The 26,176-nt window shown below is 40.7% G+C and overlaps 1 protein-coding gene across 12 annotated transcripts in view; it reads left to right on the top strand.

The window, feature by feature from the left end:
* Positions 1-26,176, top strand: part of PPP6R2 (protein phosphatase 6 regulatory subunit 2) — a 130,971-nt gene that overhangs the window by 12,494 nt on the left and 92,301 nt on the right. For 9 of the 12 annotated variants that reach the window (XM_074227178.1, XM_074227177.1, XM_074227181.1 and 6 more), the window contains one exon: positions 8,707-8,820. The gene's annotated coding sequence lies outside the window, so the exon portion shown is untranslated. Of the gene's footprint in view, positions 1-8,442; positions 8,546-8,706; positions 8,821-12,731; positions 18,105-26,176 lie in introns of those variants that run through there. The other 3 variants (XM_074227180.1, XM_074227173.1, XM_074227182.1) reach the window with 2 other exon arrangements.

Genomic DNA, 26,176 nt, shown 5'->3' with positions numbered 1-26,176 from the left:
AATGGACCTACAAAAAGTAGTTGTGAATTTTAAATGTCCATTGTAAGGCTGTATCCAGTAGAGGCTACCCTAGGGATTTGCTCATGACTCTGGTGCGTTTAACAGCTGTATCAATATATATTACATTTGAAGATTACACTGAGCTGGAGAGGGTAGCCACTTTGCTATGTGTGCCATCACAGGCTATATAAAATGTAGCCCTGGGCCAAGCACAAATCTCTAGAATATCTCCACTGGGATTTATTTCACAAGGGTCTTGACAATTTAGAGCGTTGGACCAGGGGCGGCTAGGTGGTGCAGTGAATAGAGCACCAGCCTTGGAGTCAGGAGTACCTGGGTTCAAATCTGACCTCAGACACTTAATTACCTAGCCGTGTGGCCTTGGGCAAGCCACTTAACCCCATTGCCTTGGAAAAAAAAATCTAAAAAAAAAAGAACATTGGACCAAATGGAGCAAAATAGAATTTTATAGACTATGTAAAGTATTTCAGTTAATTTCAGAAAATTTAATCTCACAAAGATAAGATCTGGGAGGGATGACTAGATAGCAGTGTCTCTTCCAGGAAATATGATAGCCCTGCTTTACTCTTCCTGGGTCAAAATTCAGCTGGAATCGTTCATTTGCAGGCACCTGTGGTTTTGAAATCCTATGTTCCCTCTCTGGAAAACATCCAGAGGGGATCAACCAAGATGAAGGGTAGAGTCAAGTTTATATCATGTGATGATCAGTGGAAGGAATGAGGGAAGAAGAGAGACCATGGGGTGGGGGGAAACATGAGTGTGTTCAAGTATTTGAAGAAAGCAGAGCAGATGTGTTTTATTAGAATCAGGAACAGTGGATGGATCAAGGCTAGTTGGGGTTGAAGGTTAGGAAAGGCTTCTTCAGAGGTAGACCTTCAAATAGAGCTTAGTTGGCCAATTGTCAGGGAGCTTGGCATGGGATTCTTTTTCAGTTAGGGGTTGGATTGGCTGCACCCCTGATTCCAGGTCATTCCAAGTAGAACATATTAGCATTGATCAATTTCTTGTGCTTCCTAATAGAAAAAAAACTTGAAGATAAGTTTTGATGAAGAAGAAATTAGGAAAGTAGGTTGTATTAGATAGGTTTGGGTAAGGTTTTTGAAGTGAAAGACACCAGGAACCTGACCTGGGTCACCTAATTTTAAATTTACTAACTGCCAAAATTCAAATAAATATATAAAATAAGAGGCAAAGTCTTACACGTCTCTCCCACACCCCTACCAGCCCTTAATAAAGCAGAGCAACAGCTTTTGAGCACAGTGTCCTCTTCTAGGCTGACCTTTACCTCCTTTGACCCTGTTTTCTAGAGTCTATAAATTTTTAAAATTATAAACTTAATGACCAGCAATAAAAATAAGTAAACTCATGAAACAAGGGGCTTAACCAGATGGCTTGAATCTCACCTTTCACAATTAAATTCCATTTAGCAAGCATTAATGACATACCTGTGCTGGGCCCTAGAGTACAAAAAGAGTCTGGACACAGCCCTCTCCACCCCTGGAGTTTACAAATTCTTGGGAAATGAGATCTTTGGATGGATCAATGAATAACCATATTATGTAAGGAAATCATTAATCATTAGGAAAGGCTTTTCAGAAGTATTGGTAAATGAGTTGAGGAGGATTCTAATTGGGAAAATGAGGGAGGGTATTCCACACACAAGGGACAGCCTGGGCTGAGACTTGGAGGCTGAGGAGAGAATGCTGAATTCTGGAAGCTGGCAGGACAGAAAGCATTGGAGGGGAAGTGATGGGAGGGAAGTCTTGGCTGCTCTAGGTGGCTGGGTTGGGGTTATGCTCTGAAAGAACTTGAAGTTCAGTAATTGAGTTGTTTCTTAGAATAATGGAGATCCAGTTGTACTAACAGTTCTGTGGAGAATAGATTGGAGAGGGGAGAGCCTGCAATCAGGGGAACAATCAGAAGGCATCAGAAAAGTCTAGGTGAGAGATGATGATGGCTAAACCTGGGTGCTGGCTGTATAGATGGAAAGAAGGGGAGGCTCCTGATGATTCAGTCAAATTCAGTTTGGTGTTCAAGGAAGGGCCTACTGAGTGCTAGGGGCAATACTGTGGGCTGGGAGAGTAATCCCAGGGAGTTTTTAATTTCCCTAATGGAGATTGATAATTAAATGCTGACTTCTGATTGACTAATGGGATTTGGGAGAGTCAGCTGGTGTGTGTGTAAGCCTGTGAACCTGGTGGGGAGTTTGGAAGAAGGAGAAGCTGGAACCATGGGGTCTGACAGATCTAGGGAGCAGTATGCCCAGGTGGCAGGATGGTGAAGCTGCCACTTTATTGTGTGTCCACTTCTGGGCCTGCCTGAGGGGATTCTATCCAGGTTCTTTTTTGTGCTATTTAGGAAGGCCTAGGGTTACCTGGAGGTGCTCACTGCAACCCCAGAGAAATGCATCCTAGTCTGCACACAGAACCCTCAATTTCACATGGTCCCCTGCCTACAAAAGTAGAAGTGATAGCAAAATGGAGAGGCCAATATCCAGGGGCCCCATTGTCCTGTACTTCTTGTGCAGTTTCCAAGAACATGTGAACTCTTTGTTCAGTTTCTTCTAAGGAAGTAATAATCTCCCTGGAGCCATCTCTGAATTCTAAAATACTTGCCTATGCAGAAGATCTGGGTTCTGGTACTGAGTTCTATGAATAGGGAGGGCACTTGCATGTCCGGAGTGGGATTGAGACCTGGAAGCAGGGAGATCTCAATTCCTATTTAGCTTTAGATACACACTAGTTTAAGTGACCCTGGGCTAGTTACATTGCCTTTTATTTCCTCATCTGTAAAACATGGTGATAACACTTGTCAAGCTTCTCAGTGTGGTTGTGAGAATCCAGTGAGATATTTTGAAGCATTTGCAAATCTAACTATATATAAACATCAATATAAGTAATAAATATATTTATTTTTATATTTATAAAACTATAACTGTCCTCATGTCTGATAGCCTCTCTGAATCTTGGTTTCCTCCTCATTGAGGAGGATAATTATACTTGTTCTTTACCTCCAAGCAACATTTGGAACAAAGCCTTTTGTAAATCCCAAAGCACTGTATAAATGTGATTTCTTATTCCTACCTTTATTATCATTCTACCTTATTAGAGATAAAGGCATTGGATATGATTATCCCATTACCTTAGGGTATCTTCTGAGGCAAAAAAAAAATGAAATTGTATTCTTGTAATTGGTTTTCCCTTAACTCTATCATCACTTTGAATTAGTTTTTGATTCTTGTTAGAGTTTGGCATAATAGAGTGTCACCTTCAAGCCATTCTGTCTATTGGACATTAAAAAAGTATTTGAAATTGTATTTGGACATGTCTGTCATTGCTGACTGAAATTCTTCCCATAAGATGAAAGTTTTTTTTTTTTATTAAAGTTTTCCTGAACTATTTCTTTTCCTCAAAGTACTTACCATTTTGTTTTGGGACTCTTTGATGTTATATTCTGCCATTTCCCTTTTCCATTTTCCTGACTATGAGCAAGAGCTGGTCTTCAAACAGAGATAAGGAGCTTTCAAAAAGCAAACACATTTTCCTGCCTGAACTATGTGACCAGATCAAAGTGGTCTCTGGATGATCTTCCCTTGGTGTGCTAGCTGGGGGCCTTTGAGTTTTTGGGGGACAGTTTGGTCCTTTGATGATGCATTCTTGGTTGTCTGTTTTAAAATTGATTAGATTTGGGGAAAGTGTGGCTTTTCTGACAGCAGAGGAAGGAAATCTGGTTTTCCCTTCTTGTCTTTTCAGTTCTGCAATTCTACAAGTACTTATTAAGAGCCCATTGTGTGGTAGATACTGTGGTTAGTACAGTGAATGCAAAAATAAAACAATGATTGTCCTGAAGAATTTCTGGTTTTGGAGGTGGGGGGAGTAATATGTATGTATGTGAAAATTATATAAAGATATGTCTGTCTACCAGGTGACTTCAGAGGAGGTAGGCCTGAGCACCTGGGGTGGATCAGATGGACTTTCTCTGGGAGTGGAGCTACCTCCATGGTAGACAGTAGCACCACCCTTGTGGCTGAGTCCTAGAAAGGCACCCCACAGACCCTGCATTCCACCTGCCCTGGCTGCAATGGTTCTTGACTGTGTTTTAGTCATCCTCATCTGGGTCAAGCCTTCTGCGTCGGAGTTTAGTTTGCATGCTTGCTGTATCTCAGTTTGAATTCACTTTGCATATAAAGTTTGAGGACATAGATGACCACATTTGACAGGGACAACTACTTTCATAGGATCAGGAGAAATCATTTGCCTCCTTTTTTAGGCAGGGACATATTTTTTTTTAAATGTATAACATTTCCCAGGAATTTTAGATCCCAGGGAAGGAGATTCCACATGCTTTCCAGAGACTCTTGGTGGAAAGAGCCAGAGGATTTGAGTGGCTCTTTCAGCTCTGATCCTGACAAACTGGGCCAACAGGCAAAACCTTACCTTTCCTAACTGTAAAATAGGCAGGGAACACATGCAAAAGACCAAACACTGATGGTTTAGAAGAAAGTGCTTTAAACCTTTGAGTGGGATCAAGCTATAGAAGCTTTCTAAATAACCCATTCAGAAAGCTTGGCTAGTCCACAGGTCATGACAAGCAGCATGTTGTGTGTCAGCCCTGAGCAGATCAAGTCAAAGTACAAGCAGCCAGGCAGCTCCCCAGGAGGTAGGGGTCCTTCCCTCCCCCCTCCCCCCCCCCCATGATATGAACCCAGAGCTATCTTGGGAACAGTGATGTTAGCTTCTTCGTGCAATGCTCCAGAGGAACAAATGGTTGAGTTATGCCTCTGGATTCACTTTGCTTGGCCAAGGCCTGCTTCCTAATGCCTGCAGGGTCCTAGGGCACCCTTGAAAGACTAAGGGGCTACCTCTCTTGCTACTGGCTCAAGTCTCCCTGCTGCATCCTGGATCCCCGCCCCTCCCAACCAATCATAATTAACCTACCACTTGTAAGCCCTAATACCAGCCAGCCTTTACAGAGGAAGAGTTATTATAAAACTACTAGAAGTTCAGACATGTTCCCTGAGCATCAGGGGCTCACTATACCCTGTATCCCCCCAAAACCTGGGCAGAGTGGGTTCAGACTTAGAGCAGCTTCTCTAGAGCATTGGTTCTGCCTGACAGTTTATGCAGGGCTTCTGGCAGATCCTGGCTGACTTTGTAGGTTCAGGCTCCAGACTGTTCTCATTTCATGCAAACACTCAGCAGGCCCTGTGCCTAGTGCTGGGGATACAAAAAGAGACAAAAGTCAGTCCCTGAATTTGAGCTAATCCTTCTCTGTCTGCTAGGCCAGGATGCCTTGTACTTTGTAGTTGTTCAATAGAGAGTTTGTCAGATCCAATGGAAGTGACCATTTATAACCCTGCCTTTAAAAGTGCTAATTTATCAGACTCTTTCTGAGAAGTGCTAGGGGGTATTGTGGTACACAGAGCACCTGAGTTCAAATCCAGCCTCAGACAGTTAGCTGGGTAACCCTGGGCAAGTCAATTCACCTTTATTTGCCTCAGTTTTATCAACTGTAAATGGGGAAACCTACTTCCTAAGGTGGTTATGAGAATCCAGTGGAGAGTCTGCCTGCTTCAGGCTCTCTTTATTCCAGTCTATCCACCATTGAGCTTTTCAGTGATTTTCCTTAAGTGTAGACCCAATCATTTCTTTTTTTTCCCTTCCCCCCCCCCCCCCCCCCCCCGGCTACCTGTCATCCCTGTTTGGCCTTCAATACTCTTTATAGCCTATGCTACTTCTACCTTTTTTCTTACTCTTCACCCCCTCCACATACTCTTCTATCCAGTGTCATTCACTGGTCTTCTGACTGACCCCCAAATAAGATATTTTCTCTCTCAGCTTTTTTCTCTTGGTTCTGGTTCTTCTATAGCTTTGAGACTTTTATACATCTGTAACTTGACTGGGCTCCTTTCTTCAGTTAACTAGATCTGTAAGGGTAAGACTTAGACTAGAGGCACATTAGGTTGAATTCATTATGGAGTATATTGTCAGAATACTGACCCATTTAGTTGACAAAGATGTCATGATTACACATGCCCCATTCATGTGGAGTCTGGAAGGGGCCAGAGTATGTGACCAGGAAGAACTCAACACTGGCCAGCCCTCCCTGGTGGGTCTATACTGCCCAGAGAACTTGATGTCTGTAGGGTTGTTAGACTGAGGCAAACAGAAGGGAGTTAGGAAATAGAGCAATACTAAGCTTGTACTAAGTGCTAGGTAATACAAAGATGAACTGGCAATGTACCTCTTGCCCTCATGGAGCTTCAGTGCTAAAGGGGATGACGTGGAGATAACCTAGAAGAGCATCCCAGCCAGATAAATAAGGTCAGGGTTGGCCTAGCAAAGCCCAGGGTGGTTCCACAAGCAGAATCCAATTGTGAGTGGGAGGAGCTGGAGGTGGTGACCTGACCTGCCACCAGTTGTGAGGAGGTCAGCTGAGGGAAGACACTGATTGGTAAAATTTTTTCTGGTCATAGACTTCATTAATTGGTTTCATCAGCCATTCCTCCTTGGGGGATGGTCCCCGCCTAATCCACCTACAACCACGTCCTTGACAACCACATCTTTTATGCTATCATATGTAACATGTTGCAGCCTTATCCATGTAGTACCCTTTTCTCTTGCCCTTTAGGTGATCTGTATTTTTGATTCATAGAATCAAAGAGTCTCAGAGTTTGAAGGGAGCTCAGAGGCCATGTAGTACAGCCTATAAGATCACAATACCCCTTCTGCAATATGCTGCCAGTGACTGGGCTCCTCTCAGTGACCTTGGTGAGATGGTGGCGAATAAGAGAAGTGCCTCAGCATGGGGGATGAGCAGATGCCCTGCTCTTCTAAAAAGGAAAACGAATGGAATAGGCCAGTGAGTTGGACTTCGATTCCTTGCCCGATTCTAGAATGTTTTATTAAAGGAATGATGAATGAACTCCTAATTCACAAAGTGGTCCTCACAGGTTTTTGGCCTCATCCTGAATAGGACTGCCCCAACAGGCTAACTAGCTGACTATTCCTGCAGACTCACACCCTCTGCTTGTGGAAGGGATGGAGAAAGAGAGATGAGCCTGTTGATTAGGGAGATTTTAAAGTGGGTCCAGTGATTGAACTCTAAGTAGAAGCATTTGCAACTCTTTTTCACTGTGGAAGGGTGGACTGTTCCAGGCTTCACCTTAGTCCCTAGGTGAGAAAGGTCTAGTTGGGCTGCTCATCAAAGCAAGGAGGGAGAGCTGACCCCCTGGATAACTGAGTCTGGGCCCACTATCTCCCTTGGATTGAGAGGTCAGTGAGCATGCCCGGCTGAATTGAACAGCCTAGAAATAAATAAGGATACTGGAAATGAAGCCCCCACTTGGGGTAAACAAACTTGGAGGTGTGACTGGAGATCAGGGTTTCTGTGCATTGGGGAGTAGTGGTCTGTAAGCTCAGCCTGAGACAGTGTGGGGGAATCTTGGGCTGCTCTAAGAGAAACTGAGTACTGAAGAGAGAGAGAGGGGAGGGGTAGTTAATAATTAGTAAATAGTTACTAAGCACCTGCCTCAGGCCAACACTGAGTCAAGACAAGACAGACAGACTTTGCTCTCAAGGAGCTTCCAGTCTAATGAGGAAGAAGACCCCATAAATGGAGGCTGAAAAGGGAGCAGGGTGGGGGGCTGCTGGAGAAATGAGTCAGAGAAGACCCAGAGAAGTGCAGCTGGGAGAGAAATGAGCTGTCTGAACTGAGTTCTCTTCAGAAGTGGAGGCTGAGCTCATCGCCCCAAACTCCAATCTGAGGGGCAGAGGGGTGGTGGGGCCCAAGGGTGAAGAGGTCTTACAGGGTGCTTATAAGGAGTTGCCTGGGGGAGAAGTCAGCAGAGAATCCCAAGGGGAGGGTACAGCCTGGTGAGAAATGAGGAATGTCCTATTGTCCTCTCTGGGTTCAGACTGTACCTGGAGTTTTATGTTCAGTTTGTGATGTCCCAGTGTCCAGAGAAGAGCAGTCATTAGGGGAAGCTGGGAGATATGGCCACTGACTTCAATGGCTCTTACATATCAGAAGAATTTGGATTATTTTTACTGGTCCCAGGGGACAGAATAGGAACAATGAGTGAAAGATGAAGCAAGGTGACTTTAGACTTGTTCCTAACAAGTAATGTGGAAATGTGGAATAGTGAGTCCTGGGGAAGATATCTCAAATGAGATATGTAAAGAATTCTAAATCTGAAAACAGAGAAATGTTGGCACTCTCTCCCTCCCTCCCTCCTTCTCTGACTCTTCCTTCCTCCTTCCCCCCTCTTCCCCCCTCCCTCTCTCCTTCTTTCTCTCTCTCTGCCTGTCTCTCCCTTCCCCCTTGCCCACCTCTTCCCTCTTTTTCTTAAGTTCCCTTTCCTTGAGTTCTTGAAGCAAGAGCTGGATGACCACTTTAGCTACATTATTGATGCTTTTTTAGGTGCTGGTTGACCAGAATGGTCTCTAAAGTTCTTTCGGCATCTGATATCCTGTGGTTTGATGAAGTGTTCATCCTTCCTTCACTTGAAGACCTCATAAGCCAGGTTGACCCTCTCACCTATCCCAAATTTGGAGTTGGACAATTATTCAGCACTTGATCTTTAGTATTCATTAGAAGTGGTCATTCCATCCATCCTGGGTAGGAGATGTATTTCATTTGTTAAAAATTGCTTATGCCAAATTTAATTTTTCCTCTGTTTTTCAGGGAAGAAAATTGGAGAGAAATCTTTCACTGAATGAATCCTCTCACAAAATCACCCAAATGTTCCTTTGCCTGAGGACAGGATTTCATCTTTGAAGCACGAAGTTTCTCCGGAAGGTATGAAAAGTTCCCTTAGACTTCCATGCTTGGCTGCTTCCTTGTATGTAGCTCATCATGCCAGCCCCCTGGCATGACAGACACATAGCAATCTGCTGCCTAAGAGTAGTGTGGTGCCTTTTGGTCACGTTGTGTTCGGTCCTGGGTAGGGCTGGCCATCTTTGAGAGGTGGTAGAGTGTAGTGGATGTGGTATTAGGAGATTTGGTTTGAACGTCTGCAAGCTGGGTCAACCTGGGCCTGGAGGCACTTCACTGTACTGAGTCCCAGATTCCTCAGATGTGTTCTGCCGATTGGGCTCATGGAACTGCTCAGACAAGAACACTTGGTAGGCCTGGAAATGCTTCAGGAGGAGGAATTAGGGCTCCTTACCTCATTCATGTTGTTTAGTTCAATTTGTGGGTTTGACTTGGTCTTTGAATTATGCTAATAAGCCTTTTGAAAACAGTGCTGGAAATGGAAATCTGTCTGTTGCATTTAAATTTTTCCAAGGGAACAAAATGATGAAGGTTCACACTACGGTCTCAGAAACTTGACCAATGTCTTTTTGAAGTGACCACAAATGACATGTTTTCTTGGCCCTCAGTATTCTGTCTGGCACAGTATGGAGCTTTCCTATGGGCCATGTGGAGGCCAAGTAAGCAGGATTCTCCTGTTGAAGATCTCTAATTGAGATCCTGGGAACTAGCATGTGGGGGGCACAGAAAGCTCAGGGAGAGCAGAGAATGCAGAGGCAAAGGGCAGTGACCTGGGTGTGGTGTGTGCAGAGAAGCTGACAGACTGCATGATGATGGAGTGTGCATTCTCTGTCCTTGGGCTACCATGGCTGTGGTTGGCACTAGGCTTGGAGATACAGACTTAAATTCTGACAGGATTCTTTTCCAAGATATGACCTGTCATTATTTTTGATAGAGCTGGGCAACTAAGTTACAAATTATATTGGTAGTGGAGATGAGGTGGAGGCAGTTTCTAGCTACTCAAGCTTCTAAGCAACTTGTATGTTGTTCTAGGGAGGCATTTGGAATCTCTTTTTTTTTTTCTCTTAATTTTTTTCTCCTCCCAAACAACCAATTCCCAGGAAGATAGAACCACTCAGTCAGTTAATCAGCATTCACTTATTATGATACATATACAAAGATGAAGCAAAAACAACCCCTGCCCTCAAGGAGCTTATGTTCTAATGAGAGAGACAACCTGTCCATAACTAGGTACTTGCAAGATACATAGAGAGTAGATGGAAGGGAATCTCAGAGAAGGAGGCACTGTTAGTATTTGGTGGCAGTGGGGGGCTGGTCTTGAAGGAAGGCATGTATTTTAAGAGGCAGAATGAAGGAGAGAACTTTGAGCCTAGAGGAAAGAGGTGGGAAGGATGAAGGCGAGGAGAGGAAGCTTCTGGACCCAAATTGGAGTGGGCTTGGCCATTGAAGAGCAAGTCATCACCTCTTTTTTGGCATAGACTGAATATCATTTGATCATTTGTGGCTTGCCCTTAGATTTCTTACTGGTGTAATGTATTTGGTACAGAACTGATTATGAGGGCCATGTTGTCCAGATAAGAATGCCCTCTCTTTGAGAATATAACACTAGAGCCAAAGATGTTAAAGAAATGCAATGTTGTGAAGTTGTGAACTGATTCAGCCTTTCTACAGAGCAATTTGGAATGATGCCCAAGGGCTACCACCACTTGGTCTGTAGCCCAAAGAGATTATAAAGAAGGGGAAAGGATCTACATGTACAAAGATATTAATAGCAGCTCTTTTCATGTGCCTAAGAATTGGAAATTGAGGGGATGCCCATCAACTGAGGAATGGCTGAGCAAGTTGTGGTGTAGGATTGTGATGGAGTGTTACTGTGCTGTGAGGAGCAGGAGGTTCTCAAAAAAAACCTGGAAAGTCTTATATGACCTGATAACAAAGGAAGTGAGCCAACCCAGGAGAACACTGTACACAGTAGCAGCAATGACTTTGATATTCCCAGTATTATCATGAACGAAGAAAATTCCAAAGGACTCCTGATGAGTTCTGATGAAAAATGCTCTGCACCTCCAGAGAAAGAACTGATGGAATCTGAATACAAATTAAAGCATTACTTTTTTACTTGATTTTTCTTGGCTTTTCCTCCTTTCTCTTTCTTTCACAACATGACTAATATGGAAATGTTTTGCATGATTGCACATAAACATCTATATCAAATTGTTGGTCTTTTCAAGGAGGGGAGGAAGAGAGAATTTGGAACTGAAAATTTTAAAAAAATGAATGCTAAAATTTGTTTTTACATGTAATTTTAAAAAATTAAAATGAATATATTCCTTTAATTGTAGTTGGAAGACTTTTTGTTTGTTCTATTCATGTTTCTTTAATGATTTTTCTTTTTTTTATAATATATATTTCCTAGTCATATAAGTTATTCTCCTGGTTCTGCTGACTTTGTTGTACATAAACACATAGCTTTTTTTTTTGTCTGATCTCTTTAGTGTCTCTCTCTCTCTCTATATATATATATATACCCTGATGATATCATGGGGTTAAAAAGGTTTGTATAATTTAGAGACTTTTTTTGGTTTCATTACCAATTGATTTCCAGAATGGTCTGGTCATTTTACTTCTCCATCAACAATACATTTAAAGGCTTATTTCTAACAAGTCCCCTAAATACAGAATGAATTATGGAAAGTTCTGGGGAAAAAAAAAACAAACAAATAGACCATGAACTGACTTTCTCCAAAGCACTAGTTTCCTGATTTTGTTGTTAGCAAGTAAACACACCCAGTAAAAGTATTTTTCTGGGGACTTTGGTGGTTCTGCTTTTCGTTGGCTTGGGGACTGTCACTGTGGGATGGTAGTGAGCCCAGGAAGGAGAACAGCGACTCCCCTGTAAATTCAGGTCCTTGAAAGTTGTATAAATCAGCTAGAACTTGAACCAAGGATTTTCTTATTCCAGCATCACATATATGCTTATCTGTATTTTCTGTTTGTTTATCTGCCCATGTGTTATATGTCCTTGTTAAAACATCAGCTCCTTGAAGTAGGAGGCTACTTCATAATTACCTTTCTGTAGTGGCTCTTGCCCCCAAGCACTGCTATTGGGAGGAGGCCTCAGAGTCCATCTGGTTCCTATTGTAGCTGACAGAGCATCCCCTTGCAGCACACTCATGTTCATAGCTATCACTCAGCCTTGGCTTAAAGACCTCTAAGGAGGGGGAGCTCATGTCACCTTAAGACAGCTCTCATGGAGAGGAAGTTGACTCTAGCATCAAATTGGACTCTCAACTTTCTTCTGGGGTCAAGAAAAACAAATCTATTCCCTTTTCTACACAACAAAACTTGATCATAGCTCTCCTATCTCCTTACTTCTTCTCAGAGAGATGGGGTTATGAGTAGGGGAGATATAAAGTCAAGGGAACACATTCAGTCAAAGAAAGAGAAAGAAGAGAGAAGACTTACTGAAATGGTTGACATACAGAGAGATGAGGGGGATACAAGAAAAGGAACAGAAAACAGAATGATGGGAGGATACCGAAAAAGAGATGAGATGACCAAGAGAGTTGAGGGACATAGAGATGGAGGAGTTAGAAAAAGATGTGGTGGGAATACACAGAGAGCCAAGGAGACACAGTAAAAACTGGTAAATACAGAGAAACAGAGAGGGGGATGGGAAATTTAGAAGGGTTATGACAGACCCAGGGAGACATATATGGGGACAGAGAGATGGATACAGAGAGAAAAGAGGGCTAAACAGAGAAGTGAGGGGAGAGAGAGAAGGTCATAGAAAAAAGAAATTGGGGATACAGAGAGATTAAGGACAGATGAGGAGGTCAGAGAAATGAGAGGACACAGCAGAGATTGTGACCCTTATATTTATCCATCTTAACTTTTTGTATTCTTCAGAGAGGAGAGGGGACGCGGGGGTAGAGGGGGTCATGGAGATGGGAACATAGGGCAAAGAGAATACGAAATAAAGAGATTGAGAAATACTGAGAGACTGGGTGACACAGAGAAAGACAACCCCACCAAAAGCCTTCTCTTTATGACAGGTGAGTAGAGTCAAGCAAGAGACTCTGAGATGTCTGTGTCTGAAAACAGAACCTTTTTGCACCTCTCATCTGGTATATTTTTGCTAAGAACTGGGTAGAGTAATTCAATATCACTTCCGAGACTCATGCATATATGTTCCTTATTTAGATCACAGTTGTTTTCCTTTGTCATTTAATCATTATGTAATTTGTTCTGGTTCTGCTCACTCACACTGCATCAGTTTGTAATAATGTTCCTAGGTCTCTCTGAATCACTCTTCATTTCTTACAGCACAGTAACATATGTTCATCTACTCTCCAGCTGATATTCACCCATTTTCCCCTCATTTACTACAGTAAAAAATGTTGGTAAAAATATTTTTGTGCATATAGATCCTTACTCTTTTTTTTTTAAGCTTTTGCAAGGCAAATGGGGTTAAGTGGCTTGCCCAAGGCCACACAGCTAGGTCATTATTAAGTGTCTGAGACCGCATTTGAACCCAGGGACTCCTGACTCCAGGGCTGGAGCTTTATCCACTGCACCACCTAGCTGCCCCTTATCCTTACCCTTTTTGATCTGGGATATCAGACCTTTATCAAAGAAATTTGCTGCAAAGATTTTTTTTTCAGTTAACTCTATCCTTTCAAATTCTTTTTCAACATAATGAAAAAGTACTAAGTTTATTCTACTCTTATGTTCATGGATTCCCATTTTCTTGCCAAAATTGAAACAGAATCCCCCTCCCCCATACCCAAGGGAGTTCTAACCATTGCACTCATGTGCAGAATAGTCCCTGCCAGGTCACTAAAGGAAAAAGATCTATAGCATTCAGAGATGTCACAATCTGGAGGATTTCTGATTTGGCAGGGATACCAATCCCATTTGCCAAGCAGGACCCTGATAACTTTTATGTGAAATGTTCAATACATTCAGCATAAAAAGAATCCTGTGCACAAAAATACCTCAGAGCCATCCAGGCTCTGGCTTTTAAATAAAGTTGCACACATCCCATCAGCTATCTGTCCTGCTAATTGCCTTTATTCTATCATTCCAATCTCCAGTTGCTAAGCCAGTTCATCTCTTTCTTTTTGGGGGTCCCTTTTCAGCTTTAGCTCCTCACTCTGATTCTTTTTTTAAATTAAATTTTAATTTTTTTCCAAATAGTGAAAACCTGCCTTCTCTTCCACACCCTCCTACACTCCACTCCATTTGAGAAATAAAGAAAAACAAAACCCTTGTTAGAAACACATAAAGCATGACAAATTTCCATATTGACCATGTCCAACCCCCCCCTCCAAAAAAAATCTCAATTTGTACTCGAGTCCATTGCTTCTCTATCTGGAAGTGGGTAGTATGTTTCATCATGAGTCCTCTGGAATTGTGGTTGATAATTGCATCTATCAAGAGTTCCTAATTTTTTCAAAGTAAATTGTCTTTGTGATAATGTTATTATGTAAATTGTTCTCCTGGTTCTGTTCACTTCATTGTGCATCAGTTCAGTCTTGGCAGATTTGTCTGAGACCATCCCCTTCACCTTTTCTTAACAATAGTATTCCATCAATCACATACTATAACTTGTTCTGCCATTCCTCAATTAATAACACTTTCTCAGTTTCCAATTCTTTGTCACTACAAAAAGCACTAAAAATATTTTGTACATCCTCAGTTTGTTTTATTTAGGACTAATCCTTCCCTTAATCTACCCTCCCTTTTATTCTACCCTTCCCCCTCCTCTTTCCCTCCATTGAGTGAAATGTACTTTTATAGCCAACTGCATGTATTTTCCCCTTTGATTAGCTTACATGATAGTTTCAATGTAACCCATTCTCTCTACCACATTCTCCTTGATTGTTTATACCCCCTGCTTATGTGAGATAAAATTTCCCTATCCTTTCTCTCTTCTCTCCCACCCCCCAGTACATACCTCTTCCCCTCCCTTTCTGTTCTTTTAAGATCATCAAACATAAGATCCTCTAACTGGACCTCTGCCTAGGATCTGTGGTGATGATAGGATTCTGACAGGACATGTATCATTTCTCCATTTTAGAATGTAAACAGCTTATTCTTGTTTAATCTCTTATGGCTATGCGCTTATGCTTACCTTGACTGTTGTCTCTAGTTTATTCAAGATCCATTTTCCTTCTATGGGATAATACTCAGTTTTTCTGAGTAAGTCATTCTTGGTTGTAGGCTAGATCTTTTGCTTTTCTGGAAGATTGCATTCTGAGACCTCTGTTCTTTTATATTGGTGGCTGTTGGTATTTGAATTCTTTCATTCTGACTGCTAGCACTGTTTTTTTTCTTTGACCTGGAGCCTCTGGACTTTGATTATGATGTTTCTGGTCATTTTAATTTGGAGATTCTTTCAGGAGGGACCTGATAGTTTCTTCTATATTTATGTCACCCTCTAGTTCTGAGAAATCTAGGCAGTTTTCTTTTATGATTTCTTAAACTGTGATGCTCTCTTTCCTCCCCTGCTTTGATCCAGTCATGGTTCACCAGTATACATCTGGGACCTCCATCTTGCCCCAGTGCCCAGTCTTTCCCAGACTACTAAAATGCTTCTGACCCATTTGGGCTAGAAAAGTGACTTACTGTGAGTAACTTTTTCTTGAATTTTCACACGAGCATTTGTTCTGGTGAATTGTTTAGATCTGTTTGAAGGAATACTAGAGGAGTTTGCACGGGAAGGGGATATACTCTATACTCTGCCATTTTGGCTTCTGGATAAGTCTTTGGTAGTTTGCTTAATATGGCATTGAATCTGTAAATTAATTTAGGTAGTGTTATCATTTTTATATTATCATGAGTCAATCATAAGCAATTAATCTCCCCAGTTGTCTTTTTTTTTTGTAAAGAGTGTTTTGTAATTGTATTCATAGAATTCTTATATGTATCTTTGTAGATAAATTCCAGCAATTATGTAGAGTTTTTTGGGGGGCCCACTTAATATTTTTAATTTTTATTAAAAATGGTGATTTCTAGATTCTCTCTATAAAAAGCAAGTGATATGATGATATGTTATACTTGTAATGTTATGCCATATTGTAAAAATGAAACAAGACAAAAGCAAAAAACATAAGGGAAATGAAAAAGAATGCTTCAGTTTGCATCTAGAGTTCAACAGTTGTCTCTCTGGAGATGGAGAATATTTTTCATCATGGTTTCTTTAGCATTGTCTTCAGTCAGATTGGTTTTGGTTAGAGCAGCTATGTCTTTCACATTTGAGTGTTGTTACAATATTGCTATTATTGTATACAATGTTCTCTTGGCTCTACTTACTTCACTTTGTATCAGTTCATATGAATTTATCTAGGTTTTTCTGAGAGCATCCTGCTCATCATTTCTTATAGCACAGCCATATTCTGCAATATATTCAGCAATTTTCAATTGATGGGCATCCCTTCTACTTCCAATTCTTTGCCACAAGAAGAGCTACTATGAAATATATTTGTGCATATAGGTCCCTTTCCCTTTTCTTTGATTTCTTTGGCATACAAACTTAGTAGTGGTATTAATGAGTCAGAGGGCATGAACAGTTTATAGACTTTTGGGCATAGTTTTAATTTTTATTTCTTTTTAGGTTTTTTCAAGGCAAATGGGGTTAAGTGGCTTGCCCAAGGCCACACAGCTAGGTCAATATTAAGTGTCTGAGACCATATTTGAACCCAGGTATTCCTGACTCCAGGGCCGGTACTTTATCCACTACACCACCTAGCCGCCCCTATTGGGCATGGTTTTAAATTGATTTCCAGAGTGGTTGGACCAGTTTACAATTCTATCTTCAGTTCATTAGGGTACCTTTTGTCCTATATCCCCTCTAGCCTTTGTCCTTTTCCTTTTTTTGTCATATTAGCCAATGTAATTGGTGTGAGATAGTGCCTTAAGAGTTGTTTTAATTTGTATTTCTCTAATCAGGAACAATTTAGAGCATTTTTTACTTAATAGTATTTTCTTTTTTCATGTATTGTATGTTATGTGTGTGTGTGTGTGTGTGTGTGTGTGTGTGTGTGTAGCAGATCTGACCATATCACTTCTCTGTTCAGTATTCTTCAGTCGCCTCCCCCCAGTTCCCTTCTCTTGTCTTCTCAACTTTCTTCGCCTTTAGTATAAAGCACAAGTTATTTGGTTTTGTTTGCAAAGTACTTCCCATTGTGACTCTAGTTTGTCTTTCTAGGCAGATCACATTAATCTGCTTTTCCTTGGATTGGTGTACTGGCTTCCAAAGGTGGAGACTATAGAGAAAACAGACAGATGAAAGACCCTAAGATGATGACTCTGGCTGGGAGAGCTTCTCCCACAGTTGAAGCACGAGCATCTTATTCTTTCTAGTTGTCTATTTCTGTTGGATAATAATTAAGGATCATGATATTTTTAACAATTTTGCTTGCTTATTTTTCTCACTTGGAGCAATTCCAAACCAAGGCATCTTGTTATCAAAAAATAGTGACTACTCTTCAGAGAAAGGAATCTAGGCCTGCCTACCCAACAGGATCTTGAGCTCCAGATTTTGTGTGAGCTAGGTTTATAAGACCATACTCTAGCTACCCTTTCTCCAGTTTGAGGGGTTGCCTTAGGCTGCAACAGCTTTCACCATCACAGTGGTTTTGGGAACCAGACTTTTTTAAGGGGCTCTTAGCTTTTTGTCCAATGTAAAATGGACTATTCAAATTGACATTCTAAAGGTTGGCCTTCCTCTGATTCGGTTGATAATCCTCTTTCCTTTTTTTTTAGGTGAGACAATCAGTGTTAGGTGACTTGTCCAGGGTCACACAGTAAGGGTCATATAAGTGAGACTGGATTTGAACTCAGGTCCTCTTGACTCCAGGGTCCATACTCTGTCTACTAAACCACCTAGTTGCCCCAACCCTCCCTACTTTTTGCCTTCTTTAATAAGCATCAGGAATACTTAATGATTATTCTAAAAAGTAAATAGAATTGAACTGTAACCAGTCAATTTCTAGGCTTCATTTAGGATTCTGATTCTCTCTTAGCAACAGTCTCCACCACTAGTAGAATGTTTTTTTTTTTAAAAGACTCTTGCCTGGAACTACATGGCACCAGTGCCAACATTTCTTTATGAAAAATCCCACCCGGGTGATGCTTAACATAACCTTAAAAACCAAGTAATGAAAGCAGGACTTGGGGGCCTTTACATCTGTCTGTTTGATAAAAAGGCTAGATGTTGGCAACACCTTGAGTCTCTAGCTAGATGCTGAAGGTCGTTCAGAGAATGTGAGAAGAATCCCTTGGACGTGTTGGTATCATTTCAGGTACTTTGGAAACAACTTCCCAATCACTGGGCCCAAGTGACTAAAAAGTCAATTAATCTGACTTGATTAGCAGTGCTTCCTTTTGTGGTTGTTAGAAGATCTTCACTCTTCCTAGTGCAAGCATGATGGGTAGCTTTAGCACCAAGCTGTTGGAATTTCTGGTTAGGGTAGAAAATGATCTGAGCTGCATTTTAAACTCTTAGGAACAGTAATGTAGAATGTAAAACCATAAAGAGGAGGATTGCCCATCTAGGGACTAGGGCTATAATGAGAGGTGAACAGAGTGCTTTGATGGGATGAACTTGATTCTCCTCACCAATTATTTTCAGATCCATCTCCTAGGTAACTAATGAATGTCAGTAGGCTAATTTGACAGATCTGACAGAAGGAGTGAAAGGATAGTCAGAGTTTTCTCAAGAGTATTCTGCATTCTAACAATCTAGTCAGATCTATAGGCAATGAAATAGGTCATTGGATGGATGCAGAACCCCGACCTTCAAGGGGCTGATCAGATTCTCTTGTTTAGCTATTTCATTGCTTAAAATAAGAAGACTATTGTTGTCTGGAACTTGGAAATCTTTTTGTTAGGTTATAGCACAACAAGACTCACTAATTTGTACTATTTGGAATAAAGGCGAATACACATTAGTGACTTTGAATCATAGAAAATTTGAAAGGAAATGTCAGTTTGTTTTAGTAGCTATAGTAGCTGGGAGTCCAAAGGTTTACACATAGAGAACCCATTCTGATGAATAGACACTAATATGTGAATCCTCAGAGATATAACTAAGTTCATCAAAAGGCCTTGGAAATAGTTTGTTACTTAATTAGTTAAAATGTTCCCTTTTGCAATTTTGCTTATAATCAGAATTTTCATAGCACATTTTTTCTCCAAAGCTGTTACAAGTCAACATTATACTAGTTTCTGTGTTAGAATTTTATCTTGTTTGTTATTTTTTAAAAGCAAGTTTGGAAAAGGATTTGAGCCACATTTTAAACTCTTAAGAACAGTAATGTGGAGTATAAAGCATAGCTGTGTGATACATGGACATCCTGATGAGAAACTTGTGCTCCTTAAAGTAGCTTTTGTTAACATGGGCCATTGTCCACAGAAAACTTTAAAACTTGTACTCTGTTGTGTTTCTAGTAAATTGAGCAAAGAGAAGAGACCTGTAACTCAGTGGGGTCAACTCAAATTCAGGGATGGGGGGTGGAGAGAGAGAGAGAGAGAGAGAGAGAGAGAGAGTAACTAAACCATACTTCAGGAACCCTGTGGAGTGCATATTGATTTGATTTTGAAATGCTATCTGTGCTCTCTTTCTTTTCTTTCTTTCTGTATATATGTTTGTTTAGTTTCTTAAATATTCCCCAGTTACAATTTAATCTGGTTCAGGCCAAACTTGCAATGAATTTGACACTTGTGGCATGATGGAGCCAACACTCACTCTTCCCTGGGTGATGCAGTCATCATGATGCCTGATCAGACCTGGCAAAATGTATGAGCAGCAATATTGATCAAGGAAAATGGGAGTCTTGATTTTAAGGGATTTTGTAAAAAAAAAAGTGAACTCAGCTCAACCTCTTGGACTTATTCAGTGGAATTCCCAGCTGCAGAAGGGAATGGTGGTGCGCAAACTGTTGGCTTCCATGTGTTGTGGGGAAGGTAGAGCAATGATCTGTTTTTTTTTTTTTTGCAGCCTTGAATGATGGCGGGTGTCATAGTTCACAGATCAGGAGGTGTTGTCTTTTCTATACCGTAGCCCCATAGATTTGGATTTAGAACTGGATATAGTAGTGCCAGTGTTGTTATTCCCCTTTTACAGTCGAGGAAACAGGTCCCAGAAATTTGATTGACTGACTTACCCTGAAACTAGTCCTTGCTGTGCTGGGAGCCCCCCCAAGCCAGTGAAGTATCTATGATGTCATAGAAAGAGGCCTCCAACTATGTCTTCAATCCAAATGGTACCTTTCAGTGATTGTGTCATTGTTTCCATTCAACAACTATTTATTTTTAAGAAATATTTTATAGCTACCTTTTTTTTTTGAATACAGCTTCTATTTCCCAATGGCCGAGTACACTTTTCTTTTTTTTTTCCCTCCCTTTACTTTCCCAGAAAGTCATCCTTTTTAGGAAAGAAAAAAATCAACATATAAAAAACCTGGGGCACAGTAGTTGTTAAAGAAATGTCTCTTGCTTTCCCTCCCCTGTTGATGGGCATCAGCTTTGTTCCCGGGTCTTTGCCATGACAAAAAAATAAGCTACTGTCAATCTTTTGGAACATTTCTTTTTATCATTGTTCTCCTTGTGGGTGATATACTTAACAGTAGAGACTCTGGGACAAAAGAGATGGACATTTTTGTCACTTTCTTAGCAAGATTTCAAATCGAGTCCTAGAATGGTTATACTGTTCATAGTTCTAATAACTTTAGCATGTCTTTGTTTTGACAGTTCTTTCAATGCTGGTTATTCAAATCTTTTGTCATCTTTGACAATTTTGTTGAATATTTTTAAGCACTTGCTTTGCATGGAGCACAACCTATTTTAACCCAGAAGGACCTAAAGGATGCTCAAACAATTACAAATATTTCTTCATTTTATTAGCATTTTGTTTCTCATCTTTTAATCATTTTTGTTGAATTGGAAGTAGGCAAAATTATGGACAGGAGTGATTCCCAGACTTAAAATGTTCTGGATTGAGACTAATGTGATACACTCCCTGTTTGCTCTTTTTAAACCCCTGAAACAAAGTGTCATGTTACATGTTGCTAATGTTGTCCTGATACTGGTTTAAGCTTGGAAATGAGAGACCACAGGAAGGTTGGAAATCTTAAGTTGTTTATTTCAGGCCTCAGCGAAAGGATCAGTGTATGTTCTTTCAGAAGCCTAGACTTGTGCTACATGAAATCTTACAGTTTCATTTGTATTTAAATGGGTGGTTTGTTTTTAACAGGAAGAAATTATTTTGTTTCATTTTTTGGTAATGATGGGCAAGGTAGTGATTTTCCTCAAATCTTGACTGGAAAATTATCAAATGGTCAGGTTACAATAAAACTCAGAGATGTATTTGGAATTTTCTATTCCTGTCAATTTTGGATGGATTAAAACAAAGTCTGTTTATTGAATTTATTCCCAAAGTGGAATGGTTTGTGTTCTAGATTGTATTCTAGATAAGGTTTGGAGGGGGCAGTTATGATGTGATTAAAATAGTTATAGATGAGAATGTGGAATAATCTTGTAAAGTTGGGAGTAATCTGAAATTTCTTTATCTTTGGAATTCATTATCTTTTAATCTTTGGAAAGCTCTGTGATTTCTGCCTTAATACAGATTGAAAATCTTCTATACCTTCTAATGCTGGTGAAAATTCTCTCTAGAGAAACTACTCACTGTGATGGAGGCCTACCCCCATCCTTTTTTTTCTTTTTAATCTTGGGGGTGCCATCAGGATTATCCATCTGCTGGCTGTCCTTTGCATTGAGGGTCATGACTGGATTTATTTCACCTCTCAGACAATGTGTAACTGCTAAAGACTCACAGGAATCCATGAGCAAATATGGAAACATCTTTAAGGGAATTCAATATTCATTACTGTCCTCCTGCAAGGTAAAGACATTGGAAACCTCTGTACCAATGGTCTTCATCTCCATTCACTTCAGAGCCGCCCCCGCTAAACAATTCAGGACAGTTGCAGAATTGCCAAGATTCAGATCTCAGGAAGATCTTGGTTTACGCCCTGCCTCTGTCCTATATAAGGCAGATGACCAGGGCATCCAGCTTTCCCTCTCACTTCATTCCTCTCTGTCCCCAGGGAACTAAGACTGTAGCTTTTAGAAATGAGCTGGAGAGATATCACAGGTCTGATCCAGAAAAAAACTATTTTCAGTAAGTCTTATATGCTTCTTCTTGAACACAAGTTGCCATCGTTAAAAGGTGGCTCATTATACATCTTTTCCTTTTCCTTTTGGATTATGTATAATTTTTGATATTTTGAGATTTTTAGTTTATCTATCAACTATAAGACATGACCTAAGAAATAATAGTTTGGGATCATTTAAAAGATTGAATTCCTCAAATTCAGGACTGATTCTAGTATCTTCCTCCTTAATTCTGGGCTCATTCCTTTTTCTTTTTAGCATTTCTTTTTTTTTTTAAAGATACACATATTAGTGGACTAATTCACTAGGTTCCTAAACCTAGGTAAATTTTTTTGCAAGGCAATGGGGTTAAGTGACTTGCCCAAGGCCACACAGCTAGGTAATTATTAAGTGTCTGAGGCTGGATTTAAACTCAGTCCTCCTGACTCCAGGGCTGGTGTTCTATCCACTGTACCACCTAGCTGCCCCAGTAAATTGTTTTTTTTTCCTATTGTAGATGACTAAACCATTTTCTTTTAACATTACTGTAGATTTCTCTGAGGAGATTGTATACTTCTGGGATTCAGTGAAATTGGGAATGCACAGAATGCTTTCACAGAATGACTTGAAGTAGGGACCCACTGTAGAATAAATGCCTTAATTTGAAAAGAATTCTCAGATGAAAAATTAAATCTCTCTGTAGAGAAAAAATGCTCTAAATCATTATTATTAGAGAAATGCAAATTAAAACAACTCTGAGGTACCACTTCACCCTTATCAGATTGATTATTTTCCTTTGGGGTCATATTGCCAATGTTGTAGGGGATATGGGAAAACTGGGACATTAATGCATTGTTGGTGGGGTTGTAAACTGATCCAGCCTTTCTAGAGAGCAATTTGGAATTACTCCCAAAGGAGAGTAAAATTGTGCATTCCCTTTAATCCAGCAATACCTCTACTAGGTCTGTATTCCAAAGAGATCCAAAAAAGGATAAAAGAAAACTCTTCATGTACAAAAAATATAGTAACTCTTTTCATAGTGGCAAAGAATTAGAAATTGAGGGGAAATGGATGAACAAGTTGTGGGGTATGAATGTAATGAAACAGGACTTCAGAATTGCCTGGAAAGATGTGCATGAACTGAATCAGAGTGAAGTGAGCAGAACCAGAAGAACATTATGCACCCTAACAGCAACATTGCATAATGATCAACTATGATGGACTTGCTCATCTCAACAGTACAATAATCAAAGACAATTCTAAAAGACTTGTGATGGAAAATACCATTCATATTCAGAGAAGGGACAGTGGAGTTTTAAATGCAGACCGAAGCTTTAAGTTGTCTTCTGTATTATGTTTTTTCCTCTAATTTTTATTTGAATCTTCTTTTTTTAAAAACATTTTTATTTATTAAGGCATTAGGGTTAAGTGACTTGCCCAATGTCACATAGCTAAGCAATTATGTGTCTGAGCTCAGATTTGAACTCAGGTCCTTCTGACTCCAGGGCTGGTGCTCTATCCACTGCACCACCTAGCTGCCCCATTTGAGTCTTCTTTTCACAACATGATTAATATAGATCTATGTTTAGCATGGTTAAACATGTATAGCTTATATTAGATTACTTTCTGTCAGAAGGGGAGAGGGAAGAGAGGGAGGGAGAAAAATGTGAAACTCAAAACCTTGCAAAAAATGATTGTTGAAAACTACTGTTGTTGCATGTGGTTGGAAAAATAAAGTGGAGAAGAATAAACTATAAAAACATCTGTAACTCTATCCAGTGACTGAATGGAATAGGAAAAAAGACATAGAAGTTATATTGAAATCACTGAAAAGGGTTTATTTTCAGATCTCCAAAAGAAAGAGTACATTTAGAGTCACACTCTTTCCCCCTCTGAATCTTCCTCTCCATTCAGCTTCCTTCCTTTTTATTAGCCTTCTGGCTTTTGGGCTGTTCCTTATTCCAGAGCAAGCCAGAAGATCTTGACTCTCCCTGTTGACTCTGCTACCTCTCCAGCCAGTCAAATTAGTTGAGCTAAAATTAGTTCAGGTAGCTACAGTTTCTCAGCTGGAAAAGGAGCGGGGCTATTTTGGCACCAGGAGCTTAGAGAAAGGTTTGGACCTGAGCCTGGAGATGATGCATTGAGCCAGATTGCTAGAGATCAGCTCTAGCTTTGGAGTTCTGGGATTAGGTCCTGAACATTCTAGGAGGAGGCCAGTTCCAAGGATGTGAGAGTTAGGTACTAAATTAACTATATGAATTAGTCACCACTTCAGAAATAGTCTTTAGTTGCTTATTTGAAGTTAGCTCCCTTCAGTTGGGGTGAATATCTAATACCTTAAGACTGAGATCCAAGGGTGGGGATCAGTTCTAAGGTGGTTTCCAAGCTTGAACATATAAATAAAGCTCAGGATAGGGAAGGGGTATGGTATAAAATGACTTCAAGTAGTTAAGCCAAGAAGCATTCATTAGGTGCCAACTGTGTGCCAGGTCTCAATTTTTTTTCAGTAAAATATGAAGCAAGGAAAGAGGAGAACACTGGGAGATTTGGGAACAGATAAAAACTTGTAGAGTGGGATGGAATAATGGTGTCAAAGGGTTGTCTTGGTGCAGAGAGGAGGACCTAGGTGGGATTATGTAATAATATATTTAATAGTGGAACCAGTCCTGCACAGTTTTGTGATTTTCTTCTAGTGAGAATAAGTATAAAATTATGGTGGGGCTAGTTATCCAAGGCTGGGGCTCAGTGGGACAAAATCAGCATTAAAGGGGCCAGTTGAGTGAAGGGGGGTGAATAGAGTTGAATTGGTTCATTATAGGATTAGAATGGGGAAAGGAAGAGGAGAGAGTTTGAACAGAGTCTGAGAGGAGGTCTGGAGGTCATAGGGAGGGAGATAGAGATTGTAAGACAAGAGAAATGTGGGAATGGCAACAGATTGTGGTTGGATAGAAGGATTTGAGTTCATGAAGATGGTGGCAGGATGAAGGGGTGACTAACTGTTGAATTAGCATCAAAGGAAGAGGAGATGATGGCAAGTGATAAGCTGAGGAATTGAGAAGGGAGAGTGTTCTGGAGAGTATCATTACATATGGTGAAGTTCCCTAAGAGGAGGACAGGAGTTGGGATGGAGGGAAAGACAGAGCTGGAGGGTGATAGACAACAGCTACCAGCATTTAGTTTGGGTGGGAAATATGGACTGAATGAAGAACTTCAAGGGAGGGAGAAGTTCTTGTCCCATGGACAAGACCATGGGGAGGATCCTGACTCCAGAGTACCTTTGAATTTTCATCTCTTGTCTAAGTCCCTTCACCTCCACTCAGAGACCTCTTACCTTCTCCCTGCCTCAGTCTGTCCACCCCTCAGCTGCCAAGGCAATCTTACTTCATAGACTTCCATGGCTCCCTAAAAGGGAAGCCCTTCACAACCTAGCCCCCTCCCACACTGTGAGGCAGCTAGGTGGTACAGTGGGTAGAATGCCGGGCCTCTGTCACCACCCAGCTGTGGGACTTTGGAGGAGTCACTTAACCTCTGTTTGCTTCAGTATAATAGTAAAATAGAGATAACAACAGTACCTCACTTAGCACAGTGCCAGGCAGACAGTAAGTCTCTATTAATGCCACCATCATCATCATTGTTATTACTATTATTACTACTACTACTACATACTCTATAATTCAGTGAACCTGGCCTTCTCCCTGGTCCTCCCACAGGACTCTCCACCATATATATATCTTGTTGGTATTAACATGGGACCTCTTTGGCATGGGGACTGTGTGTTTGCCCTTCTTTCCATCTCTACCACTTAGTAATCACTTCCTAAATGCATATGGACTTGACTTCCTTAATCCTTGTTGGGGTACTCTCTTTCCTATTGGTATTGATCATTTAACAAAGTGGGGCCTTCATACCTCACTAATAAGCAAGGCCTGGTGCAAGGTGCTGAGTCTGTAGCCAAGGGATCAGCAAATTCTTGAGTCCTTGGTGTTCTTAATGGCACAGCATAAAGGAGGGAATAGGAAAAAAGAATGAGTTAGCTTTGGTGAAGAGGAGGAGGATGCCTCCAAGGGCCTCTCCCTAAGTGGATTTCTCCATTCCTTTTATTTGAGGCTTCACTAGAGCAGAAGGTTCAGGTCGCAAAGACTTGGTGGAGAGAATCCAGTTGTGGGCAAGGAGGAGGGAGTGGAACCAGGCCATTTGGACCAACTGTAGAGCTAGCCCA

The sequence above is a fragment of the Macrotis lagotis genome, chromosome 2, assembly GCF_037893015.1.
Source record: "Macrotis lagotis isolate mMagLag1 chromosome 2, bilby.v1.9.chrom.fasta, whole genome shotgun sequence".
Taxonomy (NCBI): Eukaryota; Metazoa; Chordata; class Mammalia; order Peramelemorphia; family Peramelidae; genus Macrotis; species Macrotis lagotis.
Note: the sequence above shows the minus strand (reverse complement) of the source record. Positions and strands in the feature narration are given on the sequence as shown.